Source organism: Vicugna pacos, unplaced genomic scaffold (assembly GCF_048564905.1).
Source record: "Vicugna pacos unplaced genomic scaffold, VicPac4 scaffold_106, whole genome shotgun sequence".
In the NCBI taxonomy this organism is placed as follows: domain Eukaryota; kingdom Metazoa; phylum Chordata; class Mammalia; order Artiodactyla; family Camelidae; genus Vicugna; species Vicugna pacos.
The window spans coordinates 992,590-1,015,424 of record NW_027328786.1 but is presented as its reverse complement, the minus strand read 5'-3'; the positions used below and the strand labels follow the sequence as shown (position 1 = coordinate 1,015,424).

Here is a 22,835-nt window from a genome sequence, read left to right as displayed (position 1 = left end):
AGTATGATCCCATATATATATATATATATACAGTGTAGTTTCCCACTCAATAAAACTTTGTTTTCCCAAAAAGCTAGGTAATTGATGACTTTTACACTGACCTAAATCTCAGAATTTAGCATGTGGAGAGAGTTTAGTTCATCTAACCTAAAGGGAATGGTTTGTAGTAGAAACGCTAACTTGGTTTCTCAGTATGTTTCCTAGTGACGGTTTGAATTTCATGCAGTTTTCACTGTAAAACCGAGTTGGAAATATTACCTCCCCATATATATTTATATGGTGTAGTTTTCCAGTGTAAATGAAGTGTGTGTTCCAAACAAGATAGTTGGTTGACGGCTTTCACACACTCTTAAATCTCAGAATTGAGCTTGAGTTGTGACGTTTTTTCATCTAACATGAAGGGAATGTGTTGCAGTTGAAACATTTACTCTGGTTTCTCAGTATGTTTCCTATTGCCGTTTTGAAGTTTATACACTTTTCACTTTAGACACGAGTTGGAGCTTGTACCTCCCTATATATATATATATATAGAAAGAGAGTAGTTTCCCACTGGATAGAATGTGTGTGTTCCCAAGTTGCTAAGATGATTGACGGCTTTCACACACAATTAATTCTCAGAATTGAGCATGTGAAGAGACGTTCGTTCTTTTAGCCAAAAGATAATGGTTTGCAGTAGAAAGAACTTCCCTGGTTTGTCAGGATGTTTCTTAGTGTCCGTTTAAAGTTCATGTATTTTTCAGTGTAAACCCGAGTTGGAGGTATTACCCCAATACATATATATATATGTAGTGTTGTTCTGCACTCTTTAGAAACTATGTTTTCCCTACAAGCTAAGCTATGTTTTACATATGCACACATTCATCCCTCATAACTGAGCATGTGTAGAGGCTTTCGTTCAATTAGGATAAAGGGAATTGTTTGCTGTTGAAACACTTACACGGGTTTCTCAGTCTGTTTCCTCGTGCCGGTTTGAAGTTCATGCAGTTCTCACCGTAAAACCGTGTTGAGGCTAGTACCTCCCCATATAAAATCATGTCATGTATTTTCCCCATGAAAAAGATTGTGTTTCCCTAACAAGCTAGGTGTTTGATGGCTTTCACACTCACTTACTCTCAGAATTGAGCATGTTAAGATACGTTCTTTCATCTAGCATAAAGAGAAGAGGTAACACTTGAAATAACTACTCTGATTTCTCAGTATGTTTCCTAGTGGCGGTTTGAAATTCATGCAGTTTTCAGTGTAAAAACGACTTGGAGCTATTACCTTCCAATATAGATATATGTAGTGTATTTCCCCACTCAAAGGAAACTATGTTTTCCCTACAAGCTAAGTTATAGTTTACATTCGAACATATTCAACACTCAGAACTGAGCATGTGGAGAGGCATTCTTTCAACTAGCTTAAAGGGAATGATTTGCAGTAGAAACATTTTCTCTGTTTTCTCAGTATGTTTCCTATTTTGGGTTTGAAGTTCATGCAGTTTTAACTGTAAAACCGATTTGGAACTAGTACCTCCCCATATATAGGTATTTAGTGTTGTTTCCCTCTGAAAAGAATTTGTGTGTTCCCAAAAAGTTAGCTTACTAACGGGTTTTATACTCATTTAACTCTCAGAATTGAGCATGTGTAGAGACATTCATTCATATAGCATAAAGGGAATAGTTAGCAATAGAAACACTTACTCTGGTTTCTCAGTATATTAACTAGTGCCGGTCTGAACTTCATGCATTTTTCACTTTTGAATCGACTTGGAACTAGTACCTCCTCATTTATACGTATGTAGTGTATTTCTCCAATCAAAAGTAACTGTGTGTTCCCTACAAGCTAAGTGATAGATGGCTTTCACACAGAGTTAGCTCTCAGAACTGAGCATGGGGTGAAGCGTTAGTTCATCTAGGATGAAGGGAATGGGTTGCAGTTGAAACACTTATCTGGATTTTCAGTTATGTTTCCTAGTGCCAGTTTGAAGTTCATTCAGTTTTCATTGTAAAATTGACTTCGGGCTAGTACCTCCCCATATATATGTATGTAGTTAGTTCGGCACTCAAAAGAAACTGTGTTCCCTACAAGCTAAGTGATAGATGGTATTCTCTAGCATTAAACTCAGAACAGAGCATGTGGACAGGCTTTCATTCGTCTAGTATAAAGGGAATGGTTTGCCCTAGAAATAATTACTCTTGTTTCTTAGTATGTTTCCTAGTGTCGGTAAATTTGCTGCAGGTTTCACGGTGAAACAGTTGGACCTAGTACCTCTCCATATATATGAATGTATTGTAGTTTTCCACTCAAAAGAATATGTTTGTTTCCAACAAGCTAGTTGACTGTCGGCTTTCACACACACTTAACTCTCAGAATTGAGCATGTGGAGTCTGGTTCGTTCATCTAGCATAAAGGGAATGGGTAGCATAAGAAACACTTACTCTGATTTCTCAGTATATTTCCTTGTGCCGGTTTGAATTTCATGCAGTTTTCACTGTAAAATCGACTTGGAGCTAGTACCTCCCCATATATATGTATGTAGTGTAGTTCCCCAGTCAAAAGAAACTGTCTGTTCCCCACAAGACTAGTGATAGATGATTTTGCACACATTCAACCCTCAGAACTGAGCCTGTGGAGAGACGTTCGTTCATCTAGGATGAAGGGAATGATTTGCCGTAGAAACACTTACTATGGTTTCTCAGTATATTTCCTCGTGCCAGTTTGAATTTCATGCATTTTTCACTGTGAAACAGAGTTGGAGCTAGTACCTCCCCATATATATTTATATAGTGTTATTCCCAACTCAAAAGAAACTGTGTGTTCCCAAAAAGCTAGGTGATTGACGGCTTTCACGCACACTTAAGTCTCAGAATAGAGCATTTTAAGATACGTTCATTCATCTACCATAAAGGGAATGGGTTGCATTAGAAACACTTACTCTGGTTTCTCTGTTTCGTTCCTAGTGCTGGTTTGAATTTCATGCACTTTTCACTGTAAAGTCGACTTGGAAATATTACCTCCCATATATATGTATGTATTGTTTTTCCCCACTCAAAAGAATCTGTGTGTTCCCTACAAGCTAACCGATAGAAGGCTTTTGAACACATTCATCTCTCAGAACTGAGCATGGAGAGAGGCGTTCATTCATCTAGGATGAGGGCAATGGGTTGCAGTAGAAACACTTAGTCTGGTTTCTCATTATTTTTCCAAAGTCCGGTTTGAATTTCATGCAATTTCCTCTGTAAAACCAGGTTGTTGCTAGTATCTCACCATATAGATATTGTGTAGTTTCCAATAGAAAAGAAACTGTGTTTTCCCAACAAGCTAGTTGTTTGATGGCTTTCACACACATTCAACTCTCAGAATTGAACATGTGTAGAGGCTTTCGTTCATGTAGCAAAAATGGATTTTGTAACTTTAGAAACACTTACTGCGATTTGTACATATGTTTTCTAGTGCCGGTTTAAAGTTCATGCAGTTTTCAGTGTAAAACCATGTTGGAGCTACTACCTATCCATATATATATATGTACTTTAGTTCCACACTCTATAGAAACTGTGTGTTCACAACAAGATAGGTCATTGACTGATTACACGCACATTCAACTCTCAGAATTGAGCATGTGGAGACGCGTTCATTAATGTAGCATAAAGGGATTGAGGAGCCATAGAAACACTTAATGTGATTTCTCAGTATGCTTCTTAGTGTCAGTTTCAAGTTCATGCACTTTTCTCTGTTAAACCGAGTTGGAGCTAGTACCTCCCCATATATATTTATGTCGTGTGTTTTCCCACTGAAAAGAAACTGTGTGTTCCCAACTAGCTAGGTGATTGACGGCTTTCACACACACTCAGCTGTCAGAATTGAGCATGTGGAGAGGCGTTCATTCATCTAGCATAATTGGAATTTGAAAGCGATTATAATGACCTATGTTGGTATTAAAACAGTAAAGGGAGCATTATTTAAGAGCCTGTATAGTTATGGTCAGCATACATGACAGAATTTCATTTTCAGCAGATTTCTTTTTTTATGGTTCAGAAAACTTAATTCTTTCCTGTAACTGGATATAGATAGTGAATGTTTTATAGTCTTTTAGCAACTGCTTTAAACTAGAATTGTTACTTTGCTTTTGGTCTTTAAACTAAGGGAATATCCAGAATTCCAGCGGCAGTTCAAATGAAAGGGCCTGAACCTTGCCTATTAATTGTTTTAAGTAGAGTAAGAACAACTGTAGACTAGGGTACTGTGGATAACTGAAGGGCTGCTTGGATATGTTATATGTAAGTTATATTTTCAAAAATTATTTATATCATGAAAATCAATCAACCTTGGTGATCTATTTGGTATAATTTAATCTTTAATAATGTAGATTTTGATAGCCCTCTTATTTATGTAACTTATGAAAACAAGTTGGCTTTATATAACTACTTTTTAAATAAATGATTAAATTTTGGGTTTTTTTTATCATTTGCTTCTTAAAAATAGGATATTAATTACACAATATGTATTTTCCTTCAAGTTCATACTTTTTTCCCTAAACTATCTTGACTTGTTTAGATAAGTTAACCCATAGTCTGATTTATTTTAAACACTCAGAATGTTCTTCTGTCTGTTGCTTTATTAGAGAGCAAGAATTCCTTGTTATTTTTAATAAAATATACTTGCAGGAAACTATACTGGGATTCTTTCATTCACAGAGTCAAGCAATGATTCCTGTTTTGTTAGATCAGCTGTCTAGGCCTCTTAACTTCCAAACGATTACATGGACAAAGTTAAAAACGCCATAAATGATCCACTAAGAAAGTTTATTGTGTTCCTTGATTAAAAGTATAAATATGGGTCAGCCTTAAATTCGGATGTAAAGCTGTTATGAATTACATGAGTCTTCTCCAAAATTCTTTTGTTAAACATTTTTTATTGATTTATAATCATTTTACAATGTTGTGTCTAATTCCAGTGTTCAGCACAATTTTTCAGTCATTCATGGACATATACACACTCATTATCACATTTTTTTCTCTGTGAGTTATCATAACATTTTGTGTATATTTCCCTGCAAAATTCTTTAATTTGGGCTTTAAACCCTCCAATAAAATACTGGTTTGAAGGAAGAAGAAAGTCGAGAATTGATTCAATCCAAATTCTATGGGAATAAACAAAGCTAAATGTTTTAGTCATTTTTTGAAGCGGAACAGATATGTTTTCTGCACCATATGATTTTAATATTATTCATCTGAACATACGGTTTAGACACCATGAGACCACAAGCCAACAAACAAGATGTCAGGTAAAGCAAGAAAAAAAACTGAGGGGACTTTCTACTGCAAAATTTCCCCTAAATCGAACTGTAATAGAGAACAAATCTGACACCACATTGGATCTGTTCCTTTAGTTTGAAGCACTGTGCCCTGTTTTCCAGGCTTAAACTTGCTGGCTCTGCACCTTTTGTAAAACAACGTTGCCTTTAGCCTAAAACCTACAGGAAAGCCTATTCTCGGGGCTCTGACCTTTAATGATGTTAGCACTTCTGCACTTATGCAAGGATGGCAAGTTGCAAAATAGAGAATAACCTTTGTTTTGTTGGAGGTTAAAAGGGACACCACAGCCTGACCCACATGGATGACTGCAAGAACAAAGAATGCCTGCAGCAAGAAGTTTGCACAGCCAACCACACTCCCTCCCCTTTTTAGCTTAAAAGGGGCCTGAATTCTGACTTGGGCAAGATGATTCTCCAGGACATTAGTCCCCCATCTTCTTGGTCTGCCAGCTTTCTGAATAAAGTTACTATACCTTGCTCCAAAACCTTGTCTCCTGATTTATTTTTGTATCACTGTTGTGTAGCGAGCAGAAAAAGTTTGGCCTCGGTAACAGAACCAGCTTTGTCATTCCGTCTGATGTGAAATCTCTCTGGGTGTACACGTGCTTGCCTGGTGGTGGTGGTGGTGGTAGGCAAAAATATTTCACTTCTCCTGATTTCAATAGGCTAAAATTTCCTGCTATTTAAGTCAAATCTAGACTTTTACAGAATCACCTGCAGATGTGCTTCTGGAAGCCAGAAAAATTCCAACAATGAAAATAATTCTATTGTCTCCAGACAAGATACTTTTCCTCAAAACTAAGTAGCTGTGAGACACACTTCAGGAGTACAGATTGATGCAGTGTGCTTCATTTCCCATGTTGTTCCAACACAATTTTCCAGTTATATCAAAGTAAATTAAAATCGGTCTTCAACAGCAGATGCTCTGGCATGATACAACAATGTCAATTCCACTTATTTATTGAGCCAGAGCAGCTTTAGAGTAAATGATTTTATACCAAACGCCTGCTTGATGTCCTCTCTTCTCCCTTGTGGCTAATTCCTTCTTCTTTCTTCCTAAAAGTTCTCCTGTTATGGAGTTAGCCCTTACTGTGCACATTCAATTGGGAAGGCACAAATTAAATAAATGAGGGGATGACATGCATATTTAATTCTTATTTATACATAAATACAAGCACAGAGGACCTGTGTCTTGGAAGACGTCACTTCCTAATGTGGGCAAGAGGATGGTCTATAGTTCAATCAAAGATCTAAAAGCAGTTTTCTAGGATATAATAAAGCAATGCCTGAGTTATAAGACAGAACAACCCCTGGATATGAATCAGTGGCACCAACCAGTGGGGGCACATGTGTGCACACACACGCCCATGCACACGGAGCAGCCTTGGAGACACTCCATCTGTGCTGATGGAGCAAAGTCATGCTGGGGAGATGAGGAAAAAGTGCCTAATACAATCAAATCAGGACATCTGAGGAATGGGTAATAGGAGTCAATTGAATTTTCTGCTTTGCTGAAGGTCAAACAAAAACACTTTTAGTTTCAAACGTCATTATTAAAAATGTTCTTAAAGCACAGGAGCCTGTTTTCCTGCCTTGCTTAGTGTCATATGCCATATTAAACATGACAGATTTATGCTTCTCTGACTGTGGAATGGGAAAGGCCTTGCTGTCATATTCTGAATATTAGTCTATGTTTTGCAGCACAGTGGATACTGAAAATGGGGCAAATTGAGTGAATGGGAATGGACATAACCTAGCAGTCATTGACTGTGTGTGATTTGCCAACTTTCTCCAAAAAGTAGGGGTAGCAAGCAAATCAGATAAATTCAGGGATCGTGGGGTGGGGAGTCGGGTGGGCTGACAGCTGGGTGGTCTCAGGTAGCTGTTTTACTGTGTAAAATAGTGACTATGATCCACAGTGACACACTGTCAAATTCTTGTGCCTGTAGCTGTGATACCTGGCCAAGTCTGTGCAGCCAATTTTATCGATGGTGCATAATGAAAATAACTAACCTTCCCTGAGGACCATCTTATGTGACATCCATTCATTGACTCACTGAATTCCCTAAGCACACTTTTTGGTACATAACTGTCTTAAAATATGAAGCAGAGATAAAATGAAGCTCTAAAGTGTTGAAACCTTGCCCGAAATCATGCAGATGGGAAGATGCCATGCCGGGAGCTAAGCTTGGGCCAGACTACAGAACCTGAAGGGCCCAGCAAGTCCCCTCACTCAGGAACCTGGCCCACAGCCACTGCCAGGCCCTGTTCTGTTTCTATGAGTGTTCATGGGAAAGTGCCATGGACTTAGCATAAATATGACTTGATTAAGGAATTCAAACTGGGATAGAATTTTGTTGGGGACTGTAAGCTGGGAGTGAAACTGTCAGTGAAGTAAGGGAGGAAACAGCCCTGGTTGTAAGAACATTTCTAGGGAAGAAGGCTCCCTAATGGGCTGGCATGGGAATCGCTGTGGTTGTGAGCCCCCTGTTGCCCTGTGTGGGAGTGGGCAGGGAAGGAGAAAGACTGTTCAGACTGGTCAAAGTCACTACAGTTTGTAAAGAGCTGAGGTCTGTTCCCTCACAGCTCAGACACATGCAGGACATGAGGATGCTTAGCTAATGACCAACAGTGGGTAGCAAAGCCCAAGAGTGGGGTGGGGAGGAGAGATGGGACCACCTTCTAGAAGAACCTCTGCCCCAGGGTCCAGGAATGTAATGAATGATTGGGGATTCACAAAGGGTTTTTATGGCCTCATCAGGTAGTTCCTACTTTAAAATGATAGTCTGGAATATATGGTAAAATACGGTGGAATGACTGCTCTTATTTTAGTTTCTGCAAACACTTAAATGGATGGATTTCTATCTCCATTATACAAGCACTGCTGGGTAACCTTTAGAGCCATGTGAGGATCAAATGAAGTGAGTACTTATTAATACTATTACCATGCTTCTACTGAATTAACACTTCAGCAACAGTATAATGGCCACGCTTCTTAACAACTGCCTCTGTAAGAGCTCTTGTAAGTCACAAATAAAAATTATAAAGAAAATATATTAAAATAATAACAATTACAGTTACAACAAATATGTTGTTTATAGCAATGATAGTGTTAGCATCTCCCTCTCATATTAAACAATACCCAACATTGGATTCCTTAGGAAGCAATGCCAATGCATGTTTGGACTTTTCAAAGTCTTCAGCCCATGAAGCCTTTTTACTCACATTGGTCCACCACAGCCAGAATTGCTGTTCCTTGCATGGTGGGCTGCCACGCTGCAATGTCCTGGGCTTTTTCTGGCACCATGCGTCTATACTGGATAGTCAAGTTTCCACATACCCACTCTGATTTGCAATATATTGTTCTCCAGAGCCAACGGAGGGGCCACTGGAAAGAGGCCACAGATAAGGTGGTGAACCCAAACTGAATACCTGTTAAAGGAATGGACACACAACATGGAGTGGTGGATGGATGGAAGGACAACAACAATTCCTCTACTCCTGTAAAGAGAGAGGGGCAAATGGTGAACTAAATCCCAAAGAGAAAAGACATTCATGGTAATAATATTATTCAACAGTGAAAGAATCCAAACAAAAGGCAAATATAAAATCTCTCGGAAGAAGACTCATTACAAACTGTTTCTTTCACGTATATAACCTTAGTAGGAATAACATACTTAAAAATCTTCAACCAATCATAGTTATTTGCTGGTAATAAACTTGGGAATCTTGAAGCATATTATTCACTCTCAGTGTTGATAATACAATCTTGGAAGATGATTTGTCATTGAGGATTAAGAAAAAGAATACTGTGGTTGTATATAAGAATTTAAAAAGGAATAAGGAATGTACTTTTGGGAAAGCTCTGCATAGAGAATGTTGGAGGAAATGCACTGAAAATAGGCAAGTGAGCAAGCTCCCTTGAGTCTGGGAAGGTGAGTGCAGCACATTCAGAGAGTCTATGAAGTTATTACAAGTCACAGAAAGGTATGCAATTAAAGTGTCTTCCTAAGCAAAATATCCTTCTTCAGGAATTTTTATCTTGATATTTCTATGGTCTGTGTGGTCACAGGAAGTCAAAGTTATGGTGGTGGCTTAGAAGTTCTTTTCTCTCTGTCTGTAATTTACAGGACATTGCTACAGATGGGGCAGCAGAGATCTGCGGTAAGCTGTTCCATGGGGTGGGGGAGCAGTTAGAAATGATAAGGCCAGAGATCTAAAAGACTTTTAGACCCTAACTGGCAGACTTTTAAGTAAACTAGCACAGGTATGTAACTAAGACAGTGGATGAGAGGCAAGTTTGTAGTCCCTTCAGTGTTACTGCTCAGTCAAGGGATAGGGACCACTCTGGCCAGGAATGGCAAGACAGTGGATTGGGTGGATGAGTAGGAGGAGCTGACATTTGCTTCTGACCTGAGAGGCAGGGGTGTGTTGCAGAAAAACTGACAGTGCTGGAAAGAAGCCTCATGTCCACAGCCTAAAAGGAGCTGTCATATTCAGGGAGGTCACAGAGAAAGAACCAGAGTTAGTGATGCCACAGGGTCAGCAGCGTGGCAGCAGTGATATCAGTATATGTTTCCATAACCCACCTAACCCTACATGAACACATCTGCCTACAGGGGGCAGGTAAGTAGCAGAAATATGTGGAGTGGGTGCAGCCACTGGCAAATTGGCAAGTGGACATCTTAATGAAATGCACTGCTCACAGTCACCATATTGGAAAGAGGGCCCCACACTGTCAGATCCCTTTCTTATTCAAGAGAAACTAGAAATTAAGACTTCATTAGCAATCATCCCTCTTCAAACCCAGAAAAGATATCATTTATAATGACAACAAAGGCACAGACTATTCAGAAATAAATTAATGAAAAATGTTAAAATGATTCTGATAAATGACTTAAAAAGAGAAAAAAATGATAATTGAATGAACAGTAGAATGCACCATCCTCTTCAGTTGGCAGACTCAAATTTGGGGGACTTGAACATTTTTTCTCCAAAATAAATTTAGTATCTGAATGCAAATTTAGTTAATAATCCTGAATGGATTTAAGAAAAAATTCTGAAAGGTGATCCTAAATTTCTTCCAGAAATATACACAAATATACAAATAAAATAATGAGGAGGGATGTTTGAATTTGTAATATTAGGGACATTCTGGAAAAGGATAAAATAGGACCAACTGTAGGAGATATTAATCTATGGTCATGGAAACAGTATAGAAATAGTGCACTGAGAGAATGAATGAAATAGAACACATTTCAAGAATAGACGTGGATATTTAAGAGATTTTAGAAATATTATAAAACTGACACTTAAAATCAGTGGATTCAGGTACTGGTGTAATTAGCTAAATCATTAGAAGGCCTGGTACACTGTCCTCAATTTTGACATTAAAATAAATTCCAGAAAATTTTTAATTAAAAATAAAACACTAGAAATAACCCAACATGATTTAATCTGTTCAGATATTCAAGCGAGAAGAACTTTCTAAAAAGCTTTTGGAACAAAGACCAACAAGAGCAAAGGCCTAGCAACTCAGCAAGGCCAGAAACGCCCCCTGTAAAACAAAGCTGACCCTCTCCCAACCCTCTCTCACGGACCTGTATTGCTCTCTGATACTTTCTATACTTTCTTCTTCCCTTTAAAGTCCAGTTTCTTGGAGAAGTGCCTGCGCTGATGACTCCTCCAGGGCTCAGAGCCCTGCATCCCCCACAGCCCCACCACGGCACTGATACAGGAGTTGCACTGCCGGTGGCTGCGTGTTTCAAACCAGTGGGCATTCTCAGCTCCTGTTTATTTGATTACCAGGTAGCTTTTGCCGTGGACAAATATTTTCCTTTCAGTGGAACATTTTCCCCCCTTAATTTTTGTTTTACTTAAATAAATTTTAAAAGCCCAGGCAGAAAAGTGTGTGTGCACATATGCACACACACAGATACACACAGATCTGTTTTTTAAAGGCTACATTAGTGTAGTCCAACTCCGCCTTTTCCTCAGTTTAGACAATTAAAGGTGGGCTTTAGCCCTTGCTTTTATGCCCCACACACCCCCCCTTTCTCACTTCGCTCCCTTTAGTCAGTGTTCAAATTCCTCTTAAGCCAGGTTACAGCCTTCTCTGTGTTGCCTCAAATCGTTTTCTCTCAACTGCACTGCTATTCTTCTTTCTCTTGGTGGACCTCTCTTCTCCCATTTGCCATGTACATGGCCCTTTTCCCCAGGGCCTCGTCTTCAGTCCTCCACCTGGCAGGACTGAATCGCCCCCACGGCCTCACCCACAGCTCCTCTGAGCTCCTGACTGGTGAATCCAGCTTAACAACGGACATCACTCCTTATATGTCCCATAGACACTTCGCACTCAAAATGACACACACAGAACCATCTCCTCGAAACCAGCTCCTCTCCTTACACTCCCCCTCCAGATCTGCTCTCCGGATGGGTCACTGGAAAGTCACCTCAGCAGCTCTGCGGCCCGCCGCCCCGGCCCTCCAATCCCCACTGCAGCAGTCACCACTTCTGCCACCCATGTCTCTCTCTTTCTGCCCACGGCCTCTCAGCAGGCGTGTGCCATTTGTTGTCTGGGTTACCTGCGTTGGTCCCCGAAATATCCTTTCCCCCCAAAATATGGGCCTCTCCCCCTAAAATAGTATCTTCCATTCTGCTGCCAGAATAACCAGATATTCTGCAACATAAACATTATGCAATTCTCTTACTTACAAATAATCCAATATATCCCTGCTTCCTTAAGGATACATTGAAGTCTAAGCACACAAGGCCCATCGTGACAGAGGCCTTGTGCACCTGACATTCCCACCTATGGATCCTTTGTTCTAGCCCTACTTGTTGTTCTTCAGTCTGGCCAAGCCGCTTCATGCTGTGTACACATATATGTCTCCACCTCTCTGCATGAAGTGTCCACTCCCTCTACCACAAAATAGAGAGCTAACGTCCTTTCACCTTTCAAGATTCAGTTCAAATATTTCCAGCTCTAGGAAGTCCAATTTGTGTTCACCTGCTTAGCAATCCATCAACTACTCGCCATGCCTCGCCTAGCCTGGGGAATGCAGACACCAAGTCTTACCTGTTTTGGTCTCCCCAGCAGGTGATACAGTGTTTGGCATAGCAGTGCTCAATGCTTGTTGGTTGGATAAATGAATGAATCAGTAAAGAGATGAGAGTTCTAAAATCGCCCCCAGTTACTCAGCTGCCATTTTGGGAAGTTCATTCTGCGGAGTTAAGGAAATGTGAGTGCAGGTGGTGGGCAGACAGAACAGTGGTGAGGGCGTGGGGGAGACAGGCCTGGTCCTGGAGAGCGCAGGATAGGCGTGGGTGGGAGAGCACTGGAGAGAGAGGGAATGGAGGGGGCGGGTGCAAGGAGATGTTGAAGAACAACTGATATTAAATGCAGTAAATTAAATGGAGAACATAATATATGAAGGGGAAATCAAGTTAACAAAGCAAGGGTGGAAAAGGCAGTACCAGAGATGAAGAGCTCTCACTTCATCCCTCACAGCATTCCACTTATGGCACCCGCCCTCTGGGAAGGCAGCGTCAAATTCTTGAGAGACTGGTGTTTGTGCTGTGGGTGCTCTAAGTACAAAACGGTATCTTATGGCTTCCAGATTTTAAGACTGATAGATAATTTCTCTTATGTCCCATGTCTGAGTTCTCAGGCAGCAGGATCATTCGCTGGTGGGGGGAGAGATATTGTGGTTAACAACTCAGGGTTACTCTAATAATCTCAAAGGACAGTGGGGAATTCATGAAAACAAATAAAAGAGAAATTTCACTCAGAAAAAACCATATGTCATATAGAACTTTGTGGGGGCATTGGGGGCAATGTTACCGCCACCTCATCTAACAGTTTTATTTGAGTGTGTTGAAACTCCAAGCTCAAGTCACTTAAACAAGTAGGAGAACCAGGGTCCAGGCTGTGGTGCTCCAGACATGGACGGGAAGATGAAAAGCCTGACTACTGCCTCCGACAGGATCAGTCCAGTCGGGGAGTACAATGGACATGGACACGATCACACACCATCAAGACAAGAATCAAGTGCAATTCATGCCTAGACAGGAGAGCAGATAATCTCTAAATAGTGGAGGGGTCCCTGCCAAGGCTTGGCAAGTGTCCTTCCAGGCAGAAAAGCAGAGAAATATAATTCAGGCGAAGGAGACTAAGGTTGGTGGCTGGGTGCAAGGCCTAACGAAGCACAGATGGAGGGCTCCAGGGTCATCTGTCAGTAGCTGTTCCCCTTCAGCAGCTAAGAGGCATAACTAAAAAGGCAGGTGGGGTGTCATTAATGATCATGGGGAAAACTGGGAGGAGGAAATTGAGGTCAGGAGATCACCACCAAAGGCAATTTATTTTAGAGGAACAAAAATAATTCAAAAAGCACTTGGAAATTCTATCTCCCATGAATGAAAAGAACACAAAATAAGTTTCACTCCAGCGTTGAATACAGAATAACAGACTGCCTACTCTCAGAAATGGATTGAATTTTCTAATTCATCAGGGATTATTTAGATAATAGGAAAACGAATAAATCTGAACAATCTCTCTAGAATAGCTGTTACTCCATCCTGTTATGTAGGGTAGAGTTAGGCTGAATTATTTAATTGATATTTTAATGAGACTATAAATTTCTAAAAGCCTTATCAATTTCTCCCAAAAGCGTACAACTTTTCCTTTCATGACATTTATTTGACTTAATTAGAATAACTTTTTTCCAAGGCTTTTTTTGTGTGTGTTAAAATACCTAATGATATGCTGCCCCCAGAATGTTGTTGCTATTATTAATACTGATAATAGCCCCAATAAGACATATTTACAATTATGACTCATTTTGGAATAACAGGTCATTGGTTTAAAGTCCTTTTGAAAATAAGAAGAATAAACGAACATAATTACTACACCAGGGACAGCAGCTGCACCCTTAATGGAACCTGGTCACTAAACACAACAAAAGCAAAGATGAAACTCAAATCAGACACCAGGCCACAAAGCATAGCTGACTGAAGATGCCACAAGATGACCTTTCATTCACCGAGGGAACCAGATGCATTTCTATGTATAATGTATATTGTTAAAAGCAATTATTTTATATATAGAATGTAATTTAGGAAAAAGAAAACTCCATCTGTAGACTTATAAACAGGAAGCACAAAGGGGTGCCTTTGCCAACAAGAACCTGCATGCATAAATGCAAAGCCTACTGACAAAAATCCTTTCCTGTCTCCTAAGCTTAAAAAAAAACTACTTCAAGGCAGTGGTGAGCTGAAAGGGCTCAGATACAAAACGTGCACATCATCAGCCTTCTAGTAGATAAAAGTGCGCCATGCATAATAGAAAAGATAACGTTTCCTATGGAAATCTATTTTGAGATTCAACAATTTAAAGGCAACTGAGAGCTCAAAACCAAGTTCAACCAAAGAGGAACAGAGCCCAAGCAAATGTACAGAAATGGACAAAGTCATTGGAGAAGGAGGGGATCTGTGTTCTACCGATACTCCAGATCAGCAAATTCATCCTGAATTCAAGCCAGTGATGTGACATGATGTCACTCAAGGAATCAGGCAGAAACCATCAGCCAGAAGAAATAGGAACAATATCAAAGGCAGGTGTGAGATGTGGAAGGGGTGACCCTGTGAACCTTGCTGCAATGAGGCAGGATGTGCTTGCGGGCTTTCTGCACAGGCTGGCTGGCTCACATGACTCTATTTAGAAGGATATCAGCCAACAGCTGTGCCACACGGGCTACAGCCTGAGCTGAGTCACATCTAGTAACGGTTCTGAGTTCATCCTTAGACGACATGACCAGAAGGATCTGAGAATCAATGGAGGAGACGTATCTGAATGAGTATTCCATTTCATTCCTTGGCAGTAAATCTTCAGCTTTGTGCAACATAAATATTGACAAAGATACACACAGGCACCCTATTTGAAAGCCTGACTGCATAATTGCATCTAATCGAGAAAAGCGGGCTCCGTTTCAGTATGCTAGGACATTGTTTGGCTCGGTAACCAATGCTTCTGAGACCCAAAGCATACTCTAGTATAACCGACAGCACAGAAATCTCCATTGATGACTTACTCATTTCAGGGTATTCATAAAATAACCCCAGTTTGCCCATGGGATACAGATGGTTTTCCCGTTCCCATCGTGGGTTGGTCTGTTCTGCTCCCAAAACTGTGGCATCATTAGATTCATGATCCAGCTGTCAAACAGATCAAATTATAAGGCAGGATATTATCAGACCAAGGTCATAAAGGTATTACTGATATCTCAAGCTGAACACATCATCTTCCCAAGAATTTAATTTCTTGTTTTCAGGATAAATTTCTTTTTATTGCTGCCTCCCTACCCTCAAATATTGTGAAAACTAGTCCTAACTACGTGCCTTGGGTTTACCAAAATTGTAACGACTACTACTACTTTATCTCCTACCTCCTTTTCAGGTGTTCATTTTAGCTTTTAGAAGATGCCTTCCCTCATTTGTCTTTTTTACCCCCACTTCTCTCCTATTATCCACCATGGCCTTTCCAGTCTGAAAGTCGTCAGAGAAAATAAGTAAAAGAAAGAAATACAGGTTCTGTGAGCTGGTGATAAGTGCTGTGGAGGAAAATAAAGGAGAGCAAAGAATGTGTGCTAGGGAGGAGTGGGGATGGGGCAGTGACCTTTGAATAAGGCAAAGACTGAAGCAAAGGGGTGGGCAGAGGAGGGGCAGAGGAAACAGTGATCACAGGCCTGGAGGTCCCTCACGCTGGACAGACAGCATGGAGACTGGTGTGGGCCACAGTGAATAGGAAATAAGTGGTGGTTTTGGGGGTGGAGCCTTAGAGGCTGCCGTGAGGATGTGGGCATTTTTCCCTTTGAAGGAATTGCGGAGCCATGGAGGGTCACCGAGCAAAAATGTGATACTCTAATGTTGGATAGAACAGGTCCAAGACCCTAATACAAGCTGAACAAATCAAGGGACAAAGAAGTGACATGCCACCTCAAATTCAGTGCAGAGCTTGAAAGAAACACAGCCTCGACTCCCAGCCCAATGCTCTGTCCCCTTCTGGATGCTGTCCCACAGAGCTGTCTCTAAAGTTATGTTTTTTCCTCACTCAGAGGCTTGTGGGCCAACTGAATGCTTCCCCCTTTTCAAATGGCAATTTATCCTGAAAGGAAATCAGAGTTGGCAGTGAAACAAGGCATGGACCTGTAGCCTACAGAGCTGTTGTCCCTGAAAGCAACAGCTGGCGCGTGGTTTACTCGTGGAGTTCAGCAGAAGAGACAGAGCAACAACAGACAACTTAGCATCTGGCTGAGTTTCGGCTGACTGCACTGCACGTTTGGATGTATTTCAAATTTGGACAGTGAGGCGGCTTCACACGAAAGGCAGGTGTATACATCATACATGCCCACACGTCTGTATGCATACACACGTAGACACACACAGAGCATATGATGTGACTTGTAAAGAGCTGCCTCTGCTTGGTTTCCCACGGCCTCTAATTTCAGCATTAACCTTTCACTGGCCATGCTCCCAGGTTTGCTACGAGATTTCTTTGCAATGGAACATGCCCTTCGCTTCACAAACGTTCCCCAATTCTTTCAATGACATTAGGGGAAGAGCAGGGAGCCCTGGGAAATGCTGGGGATATGGACTCGAGATACCCCTGAATCTGAATCCACACTTCATGGCTTATTTGTTATTTAACTTTATTTACATTCAAAATGCAATTGTTGCAGATCTCAGAAGATGATTTACACTCACTGCTATGGCAGAATGTTGCGGTTAGTAGACTCACCACAGGATCCTCTTATTCAACACGTTCTTCCAATATTTCAGATATTACTGTATCACAAATGCCCATTTCTATATTTTGATATCTGCTTTTCAGTATAATTATCTTTCTTCTTTATTCTCTATATATTATGATTTTAGAACATTTTTCTGAGAAGTGTTCCACAGGCACTGTACATATGATACTTGGATAAAGAGATCCTGGAGATCAAAACCACATTTAAATCCTTAGATAAACTCAGCTGTGTCATATACATGGCTAGGTTTAGTCTGCTTACTTTGTTACTTTGTTTAGTAATTTTTGTTTCAAAGAACAAGATCCTTCTGTATAGCACAGGGAACTACACTCAATAACTTTTAATAGCCTTTAGTGGAAAAGTATATGACAAGGAATATATATATATATATGAGCCACTATGCTGTACACCAAGAATTAACACAATATTGTAAACCAACTATACTTTCAACAAAAAAAGTTGAAATAAAATTGAGAGATGAAACTTCCACTGCCCAGACTGCTGTCACGATGAAACGATTCAAAGCAGGCCAGGTATTAGCAACCCCCCTGACACAGCAAAACCCCATGTGGGATCTTCCTTTTGAGCAGCACTGGCTATCCGGCTGTGGCCACCTGTAAATAGGGTTGAAGTCACTTAGACCCTTGGCTTGGGATCACTGTGGCCACAGGGGTGGGGGTCACTGCAGCACCTACGAGAATGACGGGGCCAGCCTCCTGCTGAAGCCGCTCCCCAGGCCACAGCCCGGAGCGCTGCAGGCAGGTCTGAGGTCCGGCCGGGGGCGCGCAGCTCCACAGCCACTCGGAGCCCTGCGGTGCGGGTGGCGCTGGGACTACGCTCGTCCATCACCCTCCCTGGCACCCAGACTCGGGATTCTCCTGGGGGAATTTTTCTCTGCCTCATACTTCCTGTCTCAGCATTTCTGGAATCCGGTCCATGCCACAGGGAAGCAGGGCTTTTACCCTCCGGGACCCAAATCCATCACTGTATGGATCCAGGGTGAAACTTCCATGTTAAATCACCTGGCGCTCCCTTCTTGTGCTGAAATGCCCTCCCCTGTCGATGGCATTAGGTCGTATTAGAAGTCCCGACTTGCTTGTCCTTAGCTAAGACTCTGAGCCTCTTGCTCAGTCTTCCTGAGTGGAACCACTCATCTGTGGCAGAAAAGCTTGGGCTGTCGTCCACCCATCATTGTCCTCGGTCTTTTGGGTTTTCTGTTGGGTTATGGTTCTCGTGCAGGGATATCAATTTGCACATGAGAAGCAACTGTAGACATTTTAGAAAATACAGACACTGGATCCTCCCCCCTCTCCTGCCAAGGCTGGAAGCTTTCTCCATCTAGCAGGGGTTACACAATCATTTGCTTGGGAATTGACCACACATATTGGCATAATCATAGTAAATTGCCCTTTACTCTGTGCTTGCCACGTGGCATTTTCTACTTCATGTTGTCTTTGCACCTTCATTATCACATTTAATCCCTGCATTATTGATTATCACCATTTCTGTTGAGGACACTCCTACTTGCTAATCTTGAATACAAGTATCTTTGATTCTCTTAATCTATTTCATTCCTGAGTTTCCTGTTCCTGAATTTAAAGAGTGAATTATGGACACATGTAAATAAGATTCTCTTATTATATGTATCTGACTCATCCTCTAACCAAATCATATCTGGAGAAGAGAGATTTTCTCTTTTAAACATTTGTTTTTCTTATTATATAGTAGTGCATACACATAGTGGAAAATGTAGAAAACATATAAAGTAAGAAAATTACAGCCATACATTATGTAAACACCAAAGGACAATGCTATGTCATTTGGGGCATTTAACTATTTTTCTTAATATTTTATCATAAAATTTCCCTAGGAAAGTTGCTTAACCCTGGAATTGTACTAGCCTTTTGTCCAGTACAGAATAACATTCCCAGAAATGACCCCAACATCAAAATAGTATGTGAGGCTGGGAAGGCCACAGGGCACTCAGCTTATTCTCTGAGTCCTACAAAGAATGCTGTTAATTCACTGATTTTACACATTCGATGCCTGTGAGTCACTCACTCACTCAGCTGGCTCGGACTGAGACCTACTTTATACCAGTGCCAATCCAAGTGCTGGGAAGACCCCAGAGGGAGCCTGGATCACGGCATCACTTTCCTTCATTTGCTCCCAGAATCCTACTCAAGAACCCCACATGGGATTGGGGGGTGGAGGCAGGTGAGATATGGTGAAATTCATTTCATTATGTTCCTTTAGACATATTCAAATAGCATGAAAATAGTAGCTAATTTTGATAAGTTTTCTTTTCCCTTCCTATGTATTTTTGAGAATGGGTATAGTTTTGGTGCAGCAAGAGTAATTGATAGATCTTTGGTATGGTAGGATTTTATATGAAAAATTAAGAAGGAAACTGCACTTATACAAAGAGAAGTGGCAGTGAGGAAAAAACAAGCCACCCTTGAACTTGGCTACAATTCAGAATTCCTGGTTTTCAAAAAAGGGAAACAAAATTCAAAATAAATTCCCTAAATATTTTAGCCCATAGTAGAAATACATGGAGGCAAAGTTCAGCTCACTGGAACCTAGAACAATGTGCTTATTTAAGCGAAGGTATAAACAGACCACATATACTATAATGCATCCTTTACTTTAAACTAGTTCATGTGAGCAAGTTTCATTTCACATGAATTGCTCAGTACCAGTTTAGGAAATATATCCTCCTTGATTGGTAAAAATAGCTCACAGATAACCAGATTCAACAAAATTTATTGTTAAATAATTTACTTATTTCCTTTAGGAAATGCTTTTGAGTAATCTGAGTTAAGTATTTCCTCTATCTGCTGTATTTCTTTTCACAGAGAAAAGTAGTATTATTTGCACATGACCTACTTTTACTTCTCTGGAAATATCTGACTGTGAGCTCAGGGTACGGATTGTCTACTGCACAGTAGGGAAAAAGAAGATTCATTTCACAGCGAAGATCAGAATCTTTTTTTGAGGGGCGTGGTGAGCTGGGGGACAAGGGAAATGCCTTTGTTTCGAGACAGACCCCAGTAATCCATACTGAAGCTGAAAGATGAAGCCATTATGAAGAAATGTGGAAGGACACACTGACACGCAAAGGTGTTCACTCTGCAAAAACAGAAAGAAAGAAAGAAAGAAAGAAAGAAAAAATAATTTAACTGCCCTATAAAGAGAATGGACAGAAACTTGGTAATAAGCTAGAGAGAAGGAAGGTTAGTGAAGGGAGGAGAAACAATGAAAGGGAACTTGGATGCGGTGGGCAGAAGAGCAGGTTTCTGGAGCCTACAATGAAGGATGATAAGAAAAAATAAAGTTTAAAAAAGTTACAAAGTTTAAAATAGTTTAAAAATTAAAAAGCAAAGTTAAAAAAATAAATATTTTTATAGTGGCATGGAAGATTTTAAAATGATGGAGGTTTTTTATTTCAAAATTCAAGTTGTTTGAATTTCTCCCCCATTCTCCAAACAACAGTAAGACCTGCTTGTGTAAGTGGTTTTGGGGGACACCACAGAGAGGGGCGAGCTCTGCAGTTAGGTTGGCCAGGAGCAGAATGCTGGTGTGGAAGGCAAGACAGAAGAGAGTTCAACAGTTTCATGAAAACAGAAACTCAAAGCCAGAAATTATCTTAAAATGGTTAGTGTGGTAGGCAGAAAAATATTCCCCCCCAATATGTCTATGTCCTTATCCCCAGAACATAGGAAGAGGTCAGATTCCCTGGCAAAGGGGGCCTATGGTTGCAGATGTGGTTAAGGTTGCTAACCAGTCGACTCTAAGAGAGACCAGCTGGATTATAGATTTGGGCCCAGTGTAATCACCAGGGTCGTTAAAGGAGGAAGAAAGAGGCAGAAGAGGGGAGAGAGGAGAGGAGATCTGACCACAGGTTCAGAGTCAGAGGCACACAACCATGCTGACCTTGAGAATGAGAAAAGAGGTCACAGGCCAAGAGACGCAGGTGGTCTCTGGAATCCAGAAAAGTCAGATACAGGTTCCCCTGAGGCCTTCAGAAAGAGCCGTGCCAACACTTTTACTTCAGCAGGCTTCTGCATTCAAGAAAACTACAAGTTTAAATTTGCGTTGTTTAGTAGAGACTTTTTCTTTTCTCTTCCTACTACCATGACGTTTGGGGATACTTGTTACAACAGCAACAGAAAGTGAATAGAGTAAGCTCCTTGAAATGTTCAGAAATTGCAGATAACACTGGACTGTCCACTTTGATGTGGGATTGGGCTTATGTGAAAATCAAAAGGACAGTGTGACCTTTGCTAACATCTGCTTTTCTCATTTTAGGAAGAGAACAGTAAGTCAAAACCTCTGTTGTTATTATTTTAGACAAGTGTCTCTTAAAACTTTATGTAACCCTGTGCCTTAGGACCCTAAGAGAGTCTCTTCTTAGAAGAACATGGATTCAGAGAGATAGTGTCTTACATCTGAGTCCCACAGTGGTCTCTTATTGGCAATGAGAGCTTGGGCATATCAGTTACCCTCTTTAAGCCACAGGATCTTCATTTGCAAAAGGAAGATAAGAATAAGGATTGTTTGGGTGATTAACTTGTACACACACACACACACACACACATACATATATGTACAACATTTAATACAGTGACTAGCACATACTAGGCACTCAACAAATTCCTGTTATGGATTTTTAAATGCATATATAAAAGGAGGAGAAATTTGCAGGAAATTGTGGGAAAACTAAGTTCATGGCCCCAAAAAGGGCCATCTCTCAATGGGCTCTGATCAGTCAGTCCCCAGTGGTGGGCTAATAAGCAGAGACTATAGCACTTGGGGATTTATGTTAAACATAAAAAGGAAGGTATTTAAACATAGTTATTAAACATCAGGTACGTTTATACTTTTGGCTGGATCATCTTATCTGGAGAGATTTAATAAGCAGAGAGTCTCCACTGTTCTAGAGATGGGCATGCAGGAAAATGATGTGGGTGGGTGGGCCATTCTCACCCACCCAAGATCACATGACTGAGTACTCACGGAATTAACACCTCTTGTATGTTATTACAGATGGGCTGTCCTCCCATGATTATTGTCAGCTGTGTCATCAGTTCAAGGAGACATCACATGGGTCACACTGGAATATTAGAAAGAAAATCTCATTTAAATTTTAGATAGTTCTAACATGAAATAAAGTCATTATTTTATGCCTAAAAAAATCTAAGGAGCAGAGAGTAAAGACACTCTTCATTGGGCAACTAAGAGAAAACCTGAAACAGGTTAGATTGTCAGAACACATAGCTGTATTCACACCTCTTCATTTCTGTATTTTTACAGCCAATACACCAGATCTCATGGATAAGTCACAAATCTGCCCTTAAAGAATGTGATGTAGAAACACGTGGAGTAGTAGTTGACAAAATGGAACAAGAACATCTTCATGGCTGGGTTGTTCTCATAGTCAGTCTGGTCCTTGGGAGCTCTGCAGCTAGAATAAAGAAAAGGTAAGTCTGTAAAACTGTGAACGGCTTTGAGACCCTATTCAAAGCCACGGACACATGAGTTAACACATTTAATATGTGTGTGTGTGTGTATATATATATATATATACATATATACACACATACACACACACAATTCACACTGTTTTCATACCAGCTGTTTTGAATTTCTTAACATATCCACTATGTTAATTCCAACTGTACACACTGTTGTAAGAGTTTCTCCCACTAAGAAAGTGATATCCCACAAGG

The 22,835-nt window shown here is 40.6% G+C and overlaps 1 long non-coding RNA gene across 1 annotated transcript; it reads right to left on the bottom strand.

Annotated features, from left to right (window-relative positions):
• Window positions 1-8,479: 8,479 nt before the first annotated feature.
• LOC140694861 (uncharacterized) lies at window positions 8,480-22,490 on the bottom strand. The gene is made up of 4 exons (XR_012070506.1): window positions 22,396-22,490; window positions 22,123-22,219; window positions 15,385-15,508; window positions 8,480-8,728 (listed from the first exon to the last, which is right to left on the bottom strand). It is a non-coding gene; the product is annotated as an uncharacterized lncRNA (long non-coding RNA).
• Between the last annotated feature and the right edge of the window lie 345 nt (window positions 22,491-22,835).